This window comes from Tachypleus tridentatus, chromosome 7, assembly GCF_004210375.1.
Source record: "Tachypleus tridentatus isolate NWPU-2018 chromosome 7, ASM421037v1, whole genome shotgun sequence".
NCBI classification, from domain to species: Eukaryota; Metazoa; Arthropoda; class Merostomata; order Xiphosura; family Limulidae; genus Tachypleus; species Tachypleus tridentatus.
In genome coordinates, this window is record NC_134831.1 from 35,444,566 (window position 1) to 35,463,286 (window position 18,721).

The following is an 18,721-nucleotide window of genomic DNA, read 5'->3' on the forward strand; positions in this document are numbered from 1 at the left end:
GCTGGGAGATAATAATCCAGTAGTTACTGTATATCTTTTAATGTTTAAAAGTATTGTTTGCTTACGGTAGCATTGCAACGGTTTAAAAGCTTTATCTGAAGTTACAGAAAATTCATCCTTATCCTAATTCTAACTATAAACAGCTTGAGTAAAGTTATTAATTATATTAAACGCTTAACATACTTCACATAATAACAGTTCTGGTCCTTGTACATGATTATATCAATGGCGCCTAAACTACTATGACTATCGTATCCCAGCTTGCATGACGAGCGATATTACTGGGCGAAAGGTTTGTTTGTTCTGAGTGTCGCGCAAAGCTACTCAAGGGCTATCTGCGCTAGCCGTACCTAATTTAGCAGTGTAAAACTAGAGGGCAGGCAGCTAGTCATCACCATCCACCGCTAACTTTTAGGCTACTCTTTTAACAACGAATAGTGGGATTGACGCCCCACGGCTGAAAGGTCGAGCATGTTTGGTACGACGGGGATTCGAACCCTCAGATTACGAGTCGAACGCCTTAATCCACCTGGCTATGCCGGGCCTGGGCGAAAGGACTAGCCGGCATTGAATATAGCAAATTTGGATGAAACCAATACAGAATAAGCAATATGTGCATCTATACTACAAGTTCATAAGGTTAGTCTGTAACTGTAACATGGCCAGCATGGCCAGGGCGCTCGCCTTATAATCTGAGTATCGCGGGTTCAAATCAAATATACTCGCCGTTTCAGCCGAGAAGTCGTTATTATGTGATATTAAATCCTACTATTCTTTAACAGAAGAATAGCCCAAGTGTTGGAGATGGGTAGTAATGACTAGCTGCCTACTCTCTAATCTCGCACTGTTAAATTAGGGACGGCTAGCACAGATAGCCCTGTTGTAGCTTTACGTGAAATTCAAAAGAAACTGACCATAAATTATCGGAAACAAATTATCTTTATATACTATTACCAAATCGCTTTTACACTATTACCCAATCATTTTAAAGAGATATATTCAGACTGTATTACGCGGAAAATTGGAAAGCTTTACGAAAGCAGTCACTTTTGATTTCAAAGTATATCCTAACGTTATACACCACACTACAGAATAGCAGAAAATCGGTTTTCGGCCTACATAGTGCTCGCGCTTGGATCTTTTTCAATTAAATACAAAGCTACAGTCAGAGAAGGGACAAACGACGTGGATTGTCTACATCAGTCAGAGAAAAGACAAACGGTTGGATTACCTACATCAGTCAGAGAAGGGACAAACGGCTGGATTACCTACATCACTTAGAGAAGGGACAAACGGCGTAGAATTTAGTTGGCTTGTAACAACGAATATATCATTAAAACACTTATTGTAGAATGACTCGTATTAATAGTCTCTTTGAAGACTAATCGCTAGACAGTATAAAATAATTTAGAAACAAGTATGAACACGTTTAACACCAGTCTACCTTTTCCCTATTGTTAAAGATGGGCATCTCAATTTTAAATAATTCTTTAAAGATGGTCAATTCCTGATTACCACTTAACAATTAGTACATCATTGTAAGTATCCCAAACAAGCATTAGTACAGCGAGTAGATAATCCAATGAATAATACAACCCAGTAGAAACTATGTAATATTAACACTAAGCTCAATAAGCAGTCACTGTATGAAGTATCAGTTAATGGTGAATGGTGGTACCAAACAATGTAAAATATCTAGAAAGTAGAAACAGAAACGGCCTGGTTAATAACGTTAAAGTATACGCAACCGTGGAAAGTACCAGACGGAAACAGTTCCGTATAGTTATCACACACGGGCAGACTGAATGAAGGAACTCCGCCAGAAGGTGCTTTCATATAATCTCATAGACGAGAATCAAGCACACATAAGACTTGTAACGAGACGCTTTATTAACTGCAGCACGTAGTAAATACATTCTGTTTATATGTTAGTCACCGATTAGATCAATTTTTACTGTGATAAAGGAACAACAAAAATATGATCGCGAGAACACAAAGTGCCAAGATATCGATAGCCATTGAGAAATAAACTTTAAGCGTTCGAATATTTTATAGTACACATATGTCTGTTTGTTGGTCCACGTGCTGCTAATGTACACTCATTGAAAAATAAGTTCAGTTTTCTTTTAGACTCCGAGTTAAAATACATCAGTTAATCGGCAAGTCTACTAATTTTCTAACTCATTTAGCGATGTACGTGTGTCTACAATATGTGTATGATAAACTATCAGCGGCCTGGTGTGCGCGTGTGTGCAAAAAGATCTAGTCACAGCGTGTCTATGCACAATTTTGGCACCACTTTGGATGGGCGCTCTATGCGGGTGTACCTGTCACCCACCCCAAGAGTCGGCCCTAGTCACATCCTCACCACACTTATTCAGACGAAGTAGTCTGTGCATGTTATTAAAAGTGTTATTTTTGGTTAATGACTCATCAAGCTTTAATACGTATGATCCTTAACATTGGGCAATAATTAAACAGTTTTGAAATGGCGTTATATCATTATATATGTAAAAACGGCTCGTTTGGGTTGAGAACATTTTTATTATTTTTTATTATAATTTTTTTTTTTTACGTAGAGGAGCGAACAACTTTTCGACCTTTGGTCATCGTCAGGTTCACAAAGAGAGAAAGAGGTAACTGACAGGAGGCTGGCCACATGTTTGAAATATGTTGAGTAACTGAGTGTCGGAATGTAGAGGGCGTGTTTAGATGTTTGAATATATAATTTTATATTATTTATTATATTATTTTTAATATAGGTATAATGGTGTTCCCTTGTATTGGTTTATTTCGGGCTTGAGTTGTTGTATAAGTAAGGCTTGTTTAATTTTGCGTTTGTTTATGTTTGTTTCTTTATTTAGTATTTGGGTGTTTTATATGGTTATGTTGTGTTTATTTGATTTCCAGTGTTCGAAAACGTGTGAAGGTGACTTTTTATGTTCTTTGAATCTGGTTTCCATTTTTCTACTTGTTTCTCCAATATAGAAGTCGTGGCAGTTATCACATTGTATTTTATAAATAATGTTGGTGTGGTATTTGTCAGTGTAGATTTTACATAATATAGACCTCAGTTTTGTGCCTGGTTTTTGAATAAATTTGGTATTAACTAGAATGTCATATTTTGTTACTAGTTTTTGCCAAATGTTGGTTATTTTTCTGCTGATGTCGGGAATATATGGTATGCAGCAGTATATAGTTTCGAGGTTTTTTAAATCGTGGGGTATATTTACTTTTGTTAGTTGATTTTGCTTTCTGTCTAGGTGTGTGCGTATAATGTTTTCTACGATTTGTGCAGGAAACTTATTGATGTTGATGAAGTATTGTTTTATTTTGTCTAATTCGTCGTTAATGCTATCTGGTGAGCATAGTTTTGTGGCTGTGTTTATTTGGTTTCATAGTATGTTGAGTTTTTGTTTTGTTTCATGTGCTGAGTCCCAAGGAACGTATAGTCCAGTATGGGTGATTTTTCGGTGGATTTCTGTTTTAAATTGAATATAGGTTATTGTAATTTTGAGGTTAAGAAATGATATTTGATTGCTTTCTTCTTGTTCACATGTTAAGTTGATGTTGGGATGTATAGAGTTAATGTGATTGAAAAAATTAAGTGTGTGTTCTGTAGATGTGAATCCCGCAGTCCTGTCGTTTACATATTTGTACCGGTATAGTGGTTGATGTAATGCTGTGTTAATTGCTTGTGTTTCAACTTGTGTTATAAAAATATTGGCTAGAACAAGTGGCACTGGGTCAAAACGCTGTTCGCTCCTCTACGTAAAAAAATTTTCTCAACCCAAACGAGCCATTTTTACATATATATTTTTCTCTACAAGTGGGTTTTCTCGACATCACTGACGTTATATCATTACTTTCACCTCTTTTGAAACTCTAAATAAACTCTACCACAAAATGCATCTCATCACACAACATATTTCAATAATCATAAACCACTCAACAAAACACATAATTATAAATAATGTGTATATATGTTTATGTTTATATACGTTTCTTTTTTTTTCAACTCTGGACACAAGACAAGTAGGACATTCGGCTCCTGTTCTGTGAAATTGATCATTCTTAATTATCTCGCTTACGTAATTTAAAAAAGTAAAATTACATTCAGTAATAACTTATTGGCTAACGTCATGTTTTGTTGACACAATTAGAAGGGAATTGCTGTAAGGTCTAGGTGTAGAGAAATGTTATGGATCACATCTCTTATCGGTCGGTTGTATAAAATCCGTAATGGTCCACACCTCTTAGAAGTCGGTGATAGAGAGACGTGATGGACTACACCTCCTAGCGGCCGGTGAGAAATAATCATGATGAACAAATCGAAGTGTCTCGTGATTAACGCCTCCTCCAAGCGGCCGATGATAGAGAAGCGTGATGGACAACACCTCCTAGCAGCTATTGATAGAGAAACGCGATGGACCACACCTCCTAACTTCATTATTATTGTAAACCAATTTATTATTAATTCAGTATGTGGAATATTTATTAAGTGATTTGTTACAATAACGATGTTAAATATTTGGCTGTCAAATCTATGAAAGATGAAACCAGTTATTTTTGTCCTTTTCCTGTTGAGTAAAATTCGTGGATTTGTTTCTTGAAGCTAATACTTAGGTATATTTTCTAATTAATGGAGGTATAGTAATAACGATGAATTTAAAATGCTTGTTTTAGCATATTTTGAACAAATGAAGAAACGCCTTCTCGGCCATAACTTAATGCTGTGAGAATCTGTAAAATATTTAAGTTTGTTTGAAGTTAAGCAAAAAGCTACACGATAAGCTATTTGTGCTCTTTCCACAGCCGGTATCGAAATCCGGTTTCTAGCATTATACGTCCATAGGCATATCGTTGTGCCACTGGGGGGAGGGCGTAAAATGATATTCATAGTTTGAAAGTATTCTAAACAATCGTTTCCATCAGGTATGAAGATGTTTGTTAAACTATATCTGTATTCACTCAGTGTTTTGATAGAAATCCAATTGTTCTAAAATAAACTATTTTTTTCTGATACTGAAAGCCAAACATCAGTTTTAGTTGTTGAACGAGTATGCATTAGACAGAAATCTCTTCTTGGATCCGTAGTCCACTTGAACTGAGTAAACTTTGAACACATCATTTTGTTATATTTCACTCTGAACCGTGTATTTGGGTATTAAAAGGTATTGCTTCTTCAAATGCAATGTTAGATATTAAAAGCAAGTAGTGTTTTGGTTAATTTGAGACAACTGAAAATTGCTGAGTGTTGCTTCATTATTCTAGCTATATAATACCTGATTGACAAGTGCATTAAATTACATAATGGTAATAATAACTCCTAAAAATATGACTTCTAGAAACAATGTAAAGAATAAGTGATAGAATGACAAATACAAAAATCCTTAATTAATGAGATAATGTCCTTGCACATTATCACACGTTTAAAATGTAAGCATTATATTTTATTTATACGTACAAGGATTCCATAGCTCCATAGTTTTTTAACAAATAAACTGAGAAAGTTTTTGCATCAGTACCGACAAACTGCCATTTCCTGGGACAGTATATTTCATAGAGAACTTTTAATCTCTAGTAAATTACCCACCATTTACACTTTTACTTTAAGATTTAATGCGTAAACATTTCAGAATTGGAGAAAAGTGTATTTCTATAATGTGAAATTACTAATTTATGTATTAGACACACACACTGTTATATTTTTCATTTCTAGAATTTAGTTCTCAAAATGTACTCACGCATATGTTGTAATATTCATGTCGATTTGCTGATAACTGACAACTAAATAAAAACCATGAGCGCAGCCCAAAAAGCATTCAACTGTTATGTGCTGCTATGTTTTGGCTAATAATGGAACTTAAGCTTTATTTCAATAAAACTTTTCCTTGTTGAAACGCTCTTTATCAGTATTTCTCATCCGGTAATATAAATACTTTAGTCATAACCACAGTAAAATAAAAACTAGTTTGTTAATTCAGTTAATAAGACTGTTTGATTCGAATAATTGAGCAAACCTACAAATGAACTATGTGCGTTGAGTGTCCATAATTCAAGTGAAAGACTAGGAGTAAGGCAGCTAGCTAATCTGGTTCGACCTTCACCGTTGTTGAACCATCCAAAGTTTCAAAGTGTGGTTTTTGAGATAACAAGATGTAAACCATGGATTCACAATCTGACATGATGAGAACTAAGCCATGTTCGGTCCAGCTAATAAATTTAATAGCAAAAATCATAATTTAACGAACCTATTAATATTAGTATAAACGTGTCATACTTCGCTTTAATTTCTGATAACAAAGCTAAGATAAGCGTCTAACGAGTTTCGATTTAAAAATGTATTTATCCAAATAACATCCAAAACAACCCGGATGAATTTAAACGTATTTTTAAGTTAATACTCTTTACTGCAGTTTAAATTTAAAAAAATATATATATACCCGTTTAGCGAAACACTTTTGAACTAAACGTTACTTCTGTAAATATCTCATAGACATCTTACAGTATTTAATACGAATTATGTATAGTACAAAATATGCAATTGATGAAAGCCAAGGGAATTAATGTCTAAATAGATATATCGATTCACACATATCCTGTGTACAAGATGCTATCTGTATCAATGATGGAAGATGACGTGGTTGTACTGTAAATAGAGACAGGTGTTCCAGAAAAATTGAACTTAAGACCTCTTAGTTGAAATGGATGTTCTGAGGTACAGGAACTTAATTTATCAGGTTGGTTGCAGCACTTCCTGTATAGGGATGGCTCGGGTTGTCAATAAAAATGGTATTTTAAATATCTCCTCAATAGGTCATCACAACTTTAGAATACCACACAGTGTTTCCTTTTACAACATATTTTAATAATAACTGAGTCATGTTCTGGGAATGACTATAAATATCATAGCAAAGAGTTTGAATTACTTATTGTTCTATCTTCTGGTTTTTTTTATTACATTATACAAAACAAGGGTGGCAACCAGTTTCACAGGGTTACATAGCTACTTTTATAAGCATTATTAATAATTAGTAATAATTTTCTTAAAATTATAATTCCAGTGTGAACGACTTTTATACCTCTTGAAGTTAGCTTTTGCACAGAAATTTGCTATTCCTATGAAAAGCTTAAGTACATAGTGAAACAAGAATTATAAGTCAATAGATAAACAAATATTACAGCTAGAACTTCATTGTATTTAGAACTTTGTTATAAGTACAACCTTCTTATATCTATTGAAATATCGCACTAAAAATACGTAAAGAAAAAACTGTTCAAGGAAAGAACTAAGTGTAGGGAAGGCTAACATCAATCCTTCAAAACCATTGCATTTAATATTGTATAACATTGTATCTGTGCTGTTATGTAGCGATGATGCACAGGTCATCCCTACTCTATTGCTTACTTACTTTTTTGAGAAATTGTTATTTACTTGTGCAGCATAGTATGAATAATATAAAATATAGATTATTGTGACATACTTTTATGACTTTCTATATTCAGAAACCAAAGCCTTTATGTGACTAATCAATTTCAAGTTTCAACAATCATTGTATGGAGCTTGACAGTGGTCGACAGTCCATCTTAGACATAATTTTTTTTTGTACATGTTTTCAGTCCCTGCTAATCAACAAAACTGAGAATTATTATATATATATTCGAGAAGTACTTTGTCAGTAGTAGAAGTAATTGCAGCTCCTTCTTTGTACAACCGATCAGGGCCCTTCGTGAATTCATGAAAACCTTTCTGTCTCTATGTTTTTAGCTCACGTGTTACACTCATATCAAAAACAGCTGTACATGTGCACCACCAGATACATTCGAACCACAAGGTTCAGGAGACACTACAAGTATAAAATATACTGTTGTTTATTTTGTTCCGATGACTAAATATCATTCATAAAGGAAACCATATGATAGAATTACTTAGTATGTACAGCTGTTAATACAACAGTCGACAATAACTTACCCTTGGTAAAATATTTAGTTTTATTAAAATGACTCACTGGTACAACAGTAATGTTATAGATAACGTAGACTTTTACTTATGATATTAACATAATATCAGTACATTGACATTTAATTTTGAATAGTGTGACAGGATAGGATCTGAAGCTAAAACGGCCATCAATTCTCCTTTACTTATTTCTGGATATCATAATCTCCTTTATAGTAACTGGTAATTTAGAAAGTGTGCAGGTTTGAAAATATTAATTTGTAGCCAAATAGTATTTGTTTATTTCTCTAAATAACGATTCCTTATCATATATTAATATCCGAAATAAGAAAATATTATGGACACTTAAGTAGTAGTCGTATATTTTATTAACTAACTGCATAAATATGTCAAGTGTTAAAATTTAGGGCTAAACTACAAAGTTAACTTAAAATAATATCCCCACAATAAGCGAAATATTGATTTCATGCAGGCGGCGAGAGACGTTCACAATGCAAGCCACTCAAAATGACCGTACAATTATATAGAAATTCATCACGAATTACCAGTTTCTATAAACTGGTGTAGCTTTTTCCTTTAATATATTATCGAACTTTTACTTTTAGGTGTCCAATAGATCTGGACAATATCCAAGAACTCCCGAGATCAAGAAATTAGAAGGTTCTCGTAAAGATAGACAGTAATATAAATCCAGAAAACGGTTCTTTATCTTATTCTTACACCAAAGTTCAGAGACGCAGGCATGTATTACTATCTGAAAAATTATACTGAATGCAATTAGAAAACAAAACACAACAACAAACGATATGGGGAAGTTTCACCCATCACGTAATTATTATAATGTGAACGTTTCACTTGTCCGATTGTGAAAATCTGCAGGTGTTTTAGCTATCCCGTTTGATCCTCATGGATTACCACGTGCAAGTTTGTTGTCTTGGGGACTACATCAATATTAATTGGTTTGGCAGTGTTATTTTTCGGGAACGATTTGTGTTGAAGTGCAGGAGTTGTTAAACGTTGTAAACTAGAGTTGTATGAAATCCCGGTATACCATGTCGTTACTGAAAAACTGTGGACACCCAAACAAATGTACTAGAAAGACATATAAACCGTGTAAGATAATGACTGCTATGGCTGTTAGGAATTACCTATTTACTGCCTATGGACCCTACACGCAGTTTAAGGTTAACCGACATGATTGTCAGTAATAACATAAAAAGAACACTTCACAAGTTGTTTGAAGTCGAGAAAACAAGTTTTAACAAGTTGACTGTACTCAGTATTTGAATCTCTTATATTCAATAATCATTTGGATTCTGTCCAAATCTTATAATTCCTTGAACATCCTTAGATGTCATGTATGCCAACGTTCTAATTATTTTGTCAAATGCATCACTTTCAGACAAACCCTGTCAGTAACGTGAAAGAACCGTCAAACAATCAGTGAGACGAATTTCAATGAATGCATTAAGCATCCAAAACATAAACTAGTTTCAGATGTATTGGATATTTTGCAATGAAATAGTTCCTGTGTTATAAAATCTTGAACAAATTATCTTCCCCTCCAACATTAAGTAATGCTAACTACGTGAATAAGTAGAACCAGGTTATTGTCAAATACTGAATCTAAACTTACTTAGCTAGAGTGGTTTAGACACATTTATACACATTTCTTTTGCAGCAATAGTCATTTTGTCCTCGTAAAACAAAAGTCCTGTGATTGTTTTGTTGTAGAGTTAGTTAATAATTTTAAGGAATTCAAGTAAAGGCGTCAATATGAATGTTAAAGTCGATTGCTCAAAATATCCTAAAATTGTGACTAAACATCTACTTATTTGAACCATTTAATTTCAGCCGACAGATTCTCTACTAATAGACTTATTTCTATTAAGCACATTTTTCGACATTTCTGGCCACAAATAATTAACTAGTAAAATTGCATGCATTCTGATGACAACAATAACGCTAAAAATTGCTTTTAACTAAAATACTTGATCAAATTCCTCCGACTGTTCTCTGTTTGCTTCTCTAGCTGGATTGAACGAACTTTAGGATCAGTAATTTTAGTTTCCTTTTAACCACAGGTATTTATTTAACTGTAAATGGTTTTTATTTACATGAAACTGTTAGAGGCCACAAAGAATTACAGAAGCACCTTTTGATGACAAGAAACCCACTTGAAGTAAAAATGTATATAAGAACGGCTGGTATGGGTATTAACACTTTTACTAATAAAGCAGAGAACAACGTTTCGACTTTCCTAGGTCATCTTCAGGTTAACAAAGAAGATAACAGTGGTAATACCTTTACTTGTCGTTCTGAGCAGTTCCTCTTCATCTCTACAATCTTCTAATTAATAAAATATTGGTATTAAAAAAATAAATAGTGAAAAAAAAGTCAATGGAAAATACAGAATCCTGTATAAACAACATCTAGAACTACGTTATTGTTTTAACTCCATTTGATGTCCGTATCCTAGTTCTAGTTCCATAGTGGCTGTATGATTATGATGTACTTGCCTCATATTACCCCATTTTGTCATTAAAAGATACCTCGAAATGTATACAAAACTTAAAACTTTTATATTTGTGTTTTAGTCTTAGGGGCATTTGATGGGCACAAATAAAAGGTTTATTCAAATCTTCGAGTTTTAATTAGGGTGTAATCGATGAATATTTCAATATCACCTTAGTCATTTGTACATAATGCATCCCATTATATTTTACTTATATGGTACAGTAGGTGTAAACAGATGTAAAGTGAGCTTCCATACATCATTTGAATGTATCTACTACCAGTTAATCTCGCTTGTTTACTAATAAGCTATCTTTTTTAACCTCAACTGATCATCAATTCCATGTTGTGGTGTGTGTTTTACAAGTTTAGTGTTTTATCAACAATAGTTCTATGGTTGTCATGAATCTTTGTTATTTTAATTACCTATTTATTTATTTTTACCACAAAGATCAACAGAAAGAAAACACTGAAATCACTTTATTTCCTTAGGTCTTCCCTAGACTTGGCCAGGTGGTTAAGGCGCTCTGAATTGCAATCTGAAGGTCGTGGGCTCGAGTTCCCGTCACACCAAATATGCTCGCTCTTTCATCCGTGTGGGCGATATAATGTGACGATCAATCTTCAATTCGTTGGTAAAACAGTAGCTAAAGAATACACGGCCAAATTAGGGACAGCTAGCACAGATAGACCTCGTGTAGATTTGCGCAAAATTTAAAACGAACATCAAACGTCATTCGACTTCCTACACACAGGCTGGTAAACAGTTTGAATCACCAGCGAGAAGTGGTGGTTTTGCCTCAAGACTTGAATTCCACACGAACTTCACCTCAATGTCGGAAATCAGTACTGTTTGTTAAAATTCGTAAAATCTTAAACAAAAGAAGAGAAAATTACGATACGAGACTTTCACCATCAGTAATACTATGTCCAAAGCTGAAGATTCAGTTAGACAAAGCTGAAGATTCAGTTAGACATTATTCGCGTCCCACAATAACGAAATAAAGATATACAACCATCGTACTGTCAATAATGTTTTAGTTCATCCAAGCGAATATAAACAATGACAGGCTTAATAGATGGTATTGTATCAGAACTGAAAAAGCCGGGCATTAGCATGATGAGATTATAAAATACCACTGATGGCAAATCTGTATTATTAGTGTTAACTTCAAGTTGGTAAAGTATATATACACACAGAGTGACAGAGAATTAATAATTTTCTTCAATTATATTATGGAAGTACAATATTATATTGAACAGATGAATAGCTTCCAAATCAGATCAATAAGTTGTAGACTAAAATAAAATTATTAAATTTAATTTCATCCGTTCATCTGGATTTTTCTCATTTTCTAAAACAAATTTGTAAAATCTTTAACGTAAAAAAATTCTTAATAATGAATTTACCGCGAAATGAATCGAGAGGTTAAGGAATCTTGGACATCCATCCGGTTTACTATACATATTGGTCAGTTGCGACGTTCTGAACAGTCCGGGAATAGAAACTACTCCAACACATTAAACTACCAAAGTTAGCCAGAAAACGTAATTAGTTGTAAATAGCGAGTAATATATTGCTTTTAGTCATACTCGGTAAAAACTGTTTTAAATGTCAGCTAATACAAAAAAAAAAAAAGCTGCGGTCTCAATACTGTACTAAGTCTTGACTTGCTTGGGCTACGTTCATTAAATATCGTTCGAATGAAGTTGCTTATTTGTTCAGTTTCTACAAATGAAAAATGTCTCAAAATAACTTTAGAAAGTTTTCTATCTTTCAATACCTACTAAAACTATATTCAATTTCCAACAATACCTGAAACTAAGATTCAGAAAAGTTAATAATTTAAAAAACCTATCCTAACAGTAGTATCAAAAATGTATATATTTTAAACATTTCAACTTCCAGTCCATGTAACGATAATAAATTATTTTCTCGCTTAAAGCTGCTACAAATGTTTACATTTCCACACTACCCGAAATCGTTATAGGCCTATGTTACAAACAATCGTAAAGTGAAACAAATGAATTTGCTTGTCCAAAGTAACCGTGATATCTAATACACCAACTGTTCACCTTATCCAGAAATAAATCTCAACACTTTACAGTTATATAGTATGTGTTACGCTAATTTGAAAGTACTTAAAAACTACCTAAGGTTCATTTTTAGATGTTTTAAGCCTGTTTTATTAAAACTTTTGGTTCTAGCGTCATCATCCAGACCCACATGTCTCTCTAGCTGACGCTCAAATTACAAAACGAAAAATATGGGTAAATATTGATGTAAGTTTTCTGTTTCACTCACTGTACAGATCCTTGAACTAAATATTTATTTAGTATGTGTGTGTGGGGGGGAGGGTTTTTTTTATAGCAAAGCCACCTCGGGCTTTCTGCTGAGTCCACCAAGGGGAAATCGAAACCCTGATTTTAGCTTTGTAAATCCATAGACTTACCGCTGTAACATCGGGGGACATTTATTCAGTATCACCCAAGACAAGGTAATTTAATTGAGAAAAGTTTCGTTTATTTCAACAAAAATATACCTACACATTTTCTAGTAAGTTAGCTATAAGGTTAGAAGCCTTGGACTTCCAGTAGAGTGGGCCCATGAAGATAACTAAAATTGCGATATATAGTTTGTAGAGAAGGAACACTTTATAGTGATAAGTTTTGTAATACCAGTGGTCTTTGGAAATCTTGAATTAACTTCAATTATTCATAACTAAATCCCTCGTGCTTATTTAACTAACGATTTTGACAAAAGACATTTTTGTGGACTAATTATTTATCTTCCTATAGTACTAGAACTACATTTCTACAAAATTTGCTCTTTTAGATTTGATTAACTATTTATTGTCACAAACTTTTCTAAACTAGTCAAAAGGTGGCAGCAGTATATTTAAAATGTTAGGCCTTTTACCAATGCTTTCAGTTGATTGTTTGTTTGTTTGTTTTGGAATTTCGCACAAAGCTACTCGAGGGCTATCTTTGCTAGCCGTCCCTAATTTAGCAGTGTAAGACTATAGGGAAGGGAGCTAGTCATCACCACCCACCGCCAACTCTTGGGCTACTCTTTTACCAACGAATAGTGGGATTGACAGTCACATTATACGCCCCCACGGCTGGGAGGGCGAGCATGTTTTGGCGCGACGAGTATGCGAACCCGCGACCCTCAGATTACGAGTCGCACACCTTAACGTGCTTGGCCATGCCGAGCCGCTTTCAGTTGATTTCAGATTCACAATTTGTGGTCAGTGAACTTGTGCTCATCGCAAGCCCGGCATGGTCAGGTGGATTAAGACGTTCGGCTCATAATCTGATGGTCGCGGGTTCGAATTCTCGTCGCACCAAACATGCTCGACCTTTCAGCCGTGGGGGCGTTATAATGTGATGGTCAGTCCTGCTGTTCCTTGGTAAAAGAGTAGCCCAAGAGTTTGTGGTCGATGGTGATGATTAGTTGTCTTCCCTTTAATCTTACACTGCTAAATTAGGGACGGCTATCGCAAATAGCCCTCGTGTAGCTCTGCGCAAAATTAAAAAACTAAGAAACGAGTTTAAGGTTGACAAGATATTAATTTTGCCATTAACATTGAAATATTTTAAACTGTTTCTCCTACTTGAAGAATCACCAGGTCAAAGGTTGTTTCATCAAGCATATTTATGCTTAACATGGGTCTTGAGTTTTGTGTAATTAAATACTAATATCTTCGTTAAAAAGCAACTTACATGGACGTATGAATCATAAATGTAAAACTTGTAGTATCGTGTGAATTTCAGAATATGTATAGCTCTATATAAACGTGATTTAATGCATTAACTAAAGACTTTCTTTGTGAATGTTACAAAATGTTATTTGATTCTTCAACCCACACTGACACTGTCTACATAATGTAATCTCATTAGTATCTGTTATGTTCTACTTTGTAGGATAGACCGATATGTTTAACAAATTAGGTTAAGAACGTTTTATTTATCAAATATGATTTTTTTTTCTTTCTGTTAGGAGTTTCAAATTATAGGCTAAAATCGGTTTTAGAATTTAAGTATTTACGAGATGGATGTTTCTACTGGTGTTAACGTTTGTGACATAACACAATATCAACTTAACGAACGTTTCAAATGAGTTTCATTTTTGTCATTAAAAGAATACGAATTTTTTTACTTCAATTCGAAGGATGTGTTTTCACTTCCCATGTCTTCCAGGATTTTCCATGTCCTGGCGGTTAAGGCTCTCGACTGGCAGGTTGTGGGTCACGAGTTCGAATCTCTTTACCAAATGCACCCGCCCTTTCAGCCCTAGGGAAATTATAAGTTTGCAGTCAATCCCACTATTAGTTGGTAAAAAGTAGCCTCAGAGTTGGCAATGGGCGATGATGACTAGCTGAATTCTCTATAGTTTAACACTTGAAAATTAGTAACGGCTAGCGCAGATAGCCCTCGAATAGCTTCGTACAAAATTTAATGAACAAACAATCAATATTTTTAAAGAGGTCATTCCATCAACCAGTTATTACTCAAATTGTTATTGTTTTAGGTGAAAATTCTACTTAAGAAATCGGTTAAGTGACTTTTAATCTGCTATTATGCTGTAAGCAGACCAAGTTTTCAGGTTGTTTGAAATAATATGATATGGATAAGAATATTATAGTCGAGAAGCAAATAATAGTAACTGTTAAAAAGTGCTGGAATTATATACATCTCCACTAAACATCAATCATAACGTAATACATTAAACCCTTTTTTTCGTCCTAACTATTTTCACCCAGATAATTTCACGAAAATCCGCCAGGGTTACAAGTTGTCTGTGAAGTTAGGAAAATCAGCAGAAAAAAACAACAACAACAAATTAAAACTGTTCGTAGCCTTGTAAATATAAAACAAGTATTTTATTTTAACGATTTCAGTTAATACATATAATATACATATATGTATAAGAAAGATTACTCTTTGTTTGTAACTCAGTAAAAACTAAATTGTAAAACTGACACCCTCTGTTTACGCCTATATAAATCATTCATTAATAACTTACAAAAATCTATAATACAAGCTATTGAATTTCTTCAGGAGAATAGACTCACGGATTGATCAATACAGTGTACCTCTCTCTAACATCAAGTATTAAAAACCTACTTACGTGTGCACTGTTTGTTTCAAATGTTATTACAAAGGTAACAATGGCAATCCCTACTACGGATGCATTGTTGTGATAAGCGCTGTTTTTCAAGGTGTCGCAAATGAGAGATGTTACAGGAGTTGAGATCTGACGTGATCAAGAATGTGTTTTGACCCCATCAAGTGACATTTTTGCTCAGAATGTGGTGACTATGATTGTAATGATTATTGCCATATTACAGTCATGACCATTATCGGTAAAATATAATAATTTAGTTGCTGGTATGCCGTTCCTGTAATCTAGTGAGTACGATACCCATAACCATGGGTTTGTCGAGTATAACGGTTACAAACATAATCTGGTAAGTACGGTGACAACAAATGGCGAACGTAGTGTACATTCAATTTGTTTGGATGAGTACAGTGTCCAGAGTAATTATACCATGGATAACTTTGACTCGGACACGCTGCAATCTAAGAGATGAAGACGTTTAACCAAATAGATTAAAATACAGACAAGCTTAAATTACAAAAGTGATAGCACGGTATATTTTGTGTCTTACCACTAAAGGTCTTTAAAATATCAAATTCAAACACAGAACGTGCTTAAGTTATGACATATAAAGAAATGTTACGCAGTTCAGTTAGTTAGTTTGTTTTTGAATTTCGCGCAAAACTACACGAGGGGATTATCTGAGCTACCCTTCCCTGATTTAGCAATGGAGGACTAGAGGGAAAACAGCAACTCAGCTGGTCATCACTATCCACCACCAACTCTTGGGCTACTCTTTTATCAACGAATAGTGGGATTGACCAGCATGATAACACCCTCACATATGAAATGGCGAGTATATTTGGTATGACAGGGATTCAAACTCGCGCTCCACAGATTGTGAGTAGAGCGTCCTAACCACTTGGCCATGCCCGGCCATTGTTTAATAAGAGATATTATCGAACACGAAAATAAATTTTAGTCTAATCATTTAAAGTGGTGTTGAAGTATAAACACTAGCCAAATCATACTGAAATCATAAACTAAGAGTTACACTCAATACTTTTGTTATACTTTGTATATATTTTAATACTAAATTAAACCACTTTAATATTCATTAAAATTATATTAAAATGTGCAAGCTACATCAATACGAAATAATGATCACTCTGACCTTAAAATGAAATCCAATACGTGGTTATTACAGAAAGTAATACTTATATATGTAAAAACGGAACCCAGTATCACCAGTTCTAGCCAATATTTTTATAACACAAGTTGAAACACAAGCAATTAACATAGCATTACATCCACCACTATACTGGTACAGATATGTAGATGACACGGTTGCGAGATTCACATCTACAGAACACATACTTAATTTTTTTCAATCACATTAACTCTATACATCCCAACATTAACTTCACATGTGAGCAAGAAGAAAGCAATCAAATATCATTTCTTAATCTCAAAATTACAAAAACTGACACACAATTCAAAACAGAAATCCACCGAAAAATCACCCATACTGGACTATACATTCCTTGGGACTCAGCACATGAAACAAAACAAAAACTCAACATACTGAGAAACCGAATAAGCACAGCCATAAAACTATGCTCACCAGATAAAATTAACGACGAATTAGACAAAATAAAACAATACTTCACCAACATCAATAAGTTTCTTCCACAAACCGTAGAAAACTTTATACACACACTTTATAACTAATAAAAGTAAACATATCCCACGAATTAAAAAAACTCACAAAACCATATACTGCTACATACCATATATTCCCGACATCAGCAGAAAAATAACGAACGTTTGGCAAAAAATAGTAACAAAATATGACATTCCAGTTAATACCAACTTTATTCAAGAAGTAGGCACGTGACTAAGGTCTATATTATGTAAAAACTACACTGACAAACACAACACCAACATTATTTATAAAATACAATGTTATAACTGCCATGACTTCTATATTGAAGAAACAAGTAGAAAAATTGAAACTAAATTCAAAGAACACAAAAAGTCACCTTCACACGTTTTCGAACACTGCAAGTCAAATAAACACAACATAACCATAGAAAACACTCAAATACTAAATAAAGAAACAAACATAAACAAATGCAAAATTAAAGAAGTCTTACTTATACAACAATTCAAGTCCAAAATAAACCAATACAAAGGAATACCTTTATACCTATATTAATAAATATAATCAAACATCTAAGCACGCCCTCTATATTCCTACATTCAGTTACACAACCCCCTTAAAACATGTGGTCAGCTACCGGTCAGTTACCTCTTTCTTTCTTTGTGAACCTGACGATGACCGAAGAAAGTCGAAACGTTGTTCGCTCTTGTACATAAAAATTTCTCAACCCAAATCAGCCGTTTTTACATATATATTTCTCTACAAGTGGGTTTACTCGTCATCAATGAAAAAGTAATACTGTAACAAAGTTTGCTTGTTGCCTGATCAGAAATTACATTTTTTTTTTCATAAAGACTTCGAGCATTGTTTATATGCACAGAGACGAGGGTTTCGTTTCAATCTGCTAAAAAAATAAACGTATAACAATTTCAATCAAGAAAACTGAAATCCAAGCAAAGAAGTTAATCGAAAATGGAAGACACGTGTTCTTGTATACAGTTTCGTAAACGTGAGCTTTATATTAGGAAACTTAAAAAAAATTAATGGTATAGGGTACAAAAAATTTATTTACTTTGTCTAAAACAATCATGCAAATTGGGTAACATCCGAAAAAATTCACAAAAAGCCATATATGTGAAAGAGTATCATTTTAAGAAGTGATTTGGTGTGTCGTTCAGACACTTGAAATTTCCGCTTAGGCACGGCATTTGAAAAGCTAGAAAATGTTCACAAAATAAGCTATTCTATTTACATCATAAATTACGTGTGTTCCATAACCAAACTCTCCTAGTGTCGATAACACGCTGGTTGTTTCTGATACCCTGATAGAGCTCTTTGACTTCTCAACTCACGCTCTGTCACTCTTTCTCGGGGGTTGGTGTTAAGCACCGTGAGACATTTTTGGTTCAAAGTAGGTGTCAAACCATTAAAATGGTAAAACGTTCTTTGTCATTAGTCACGTGGATATTACAACACG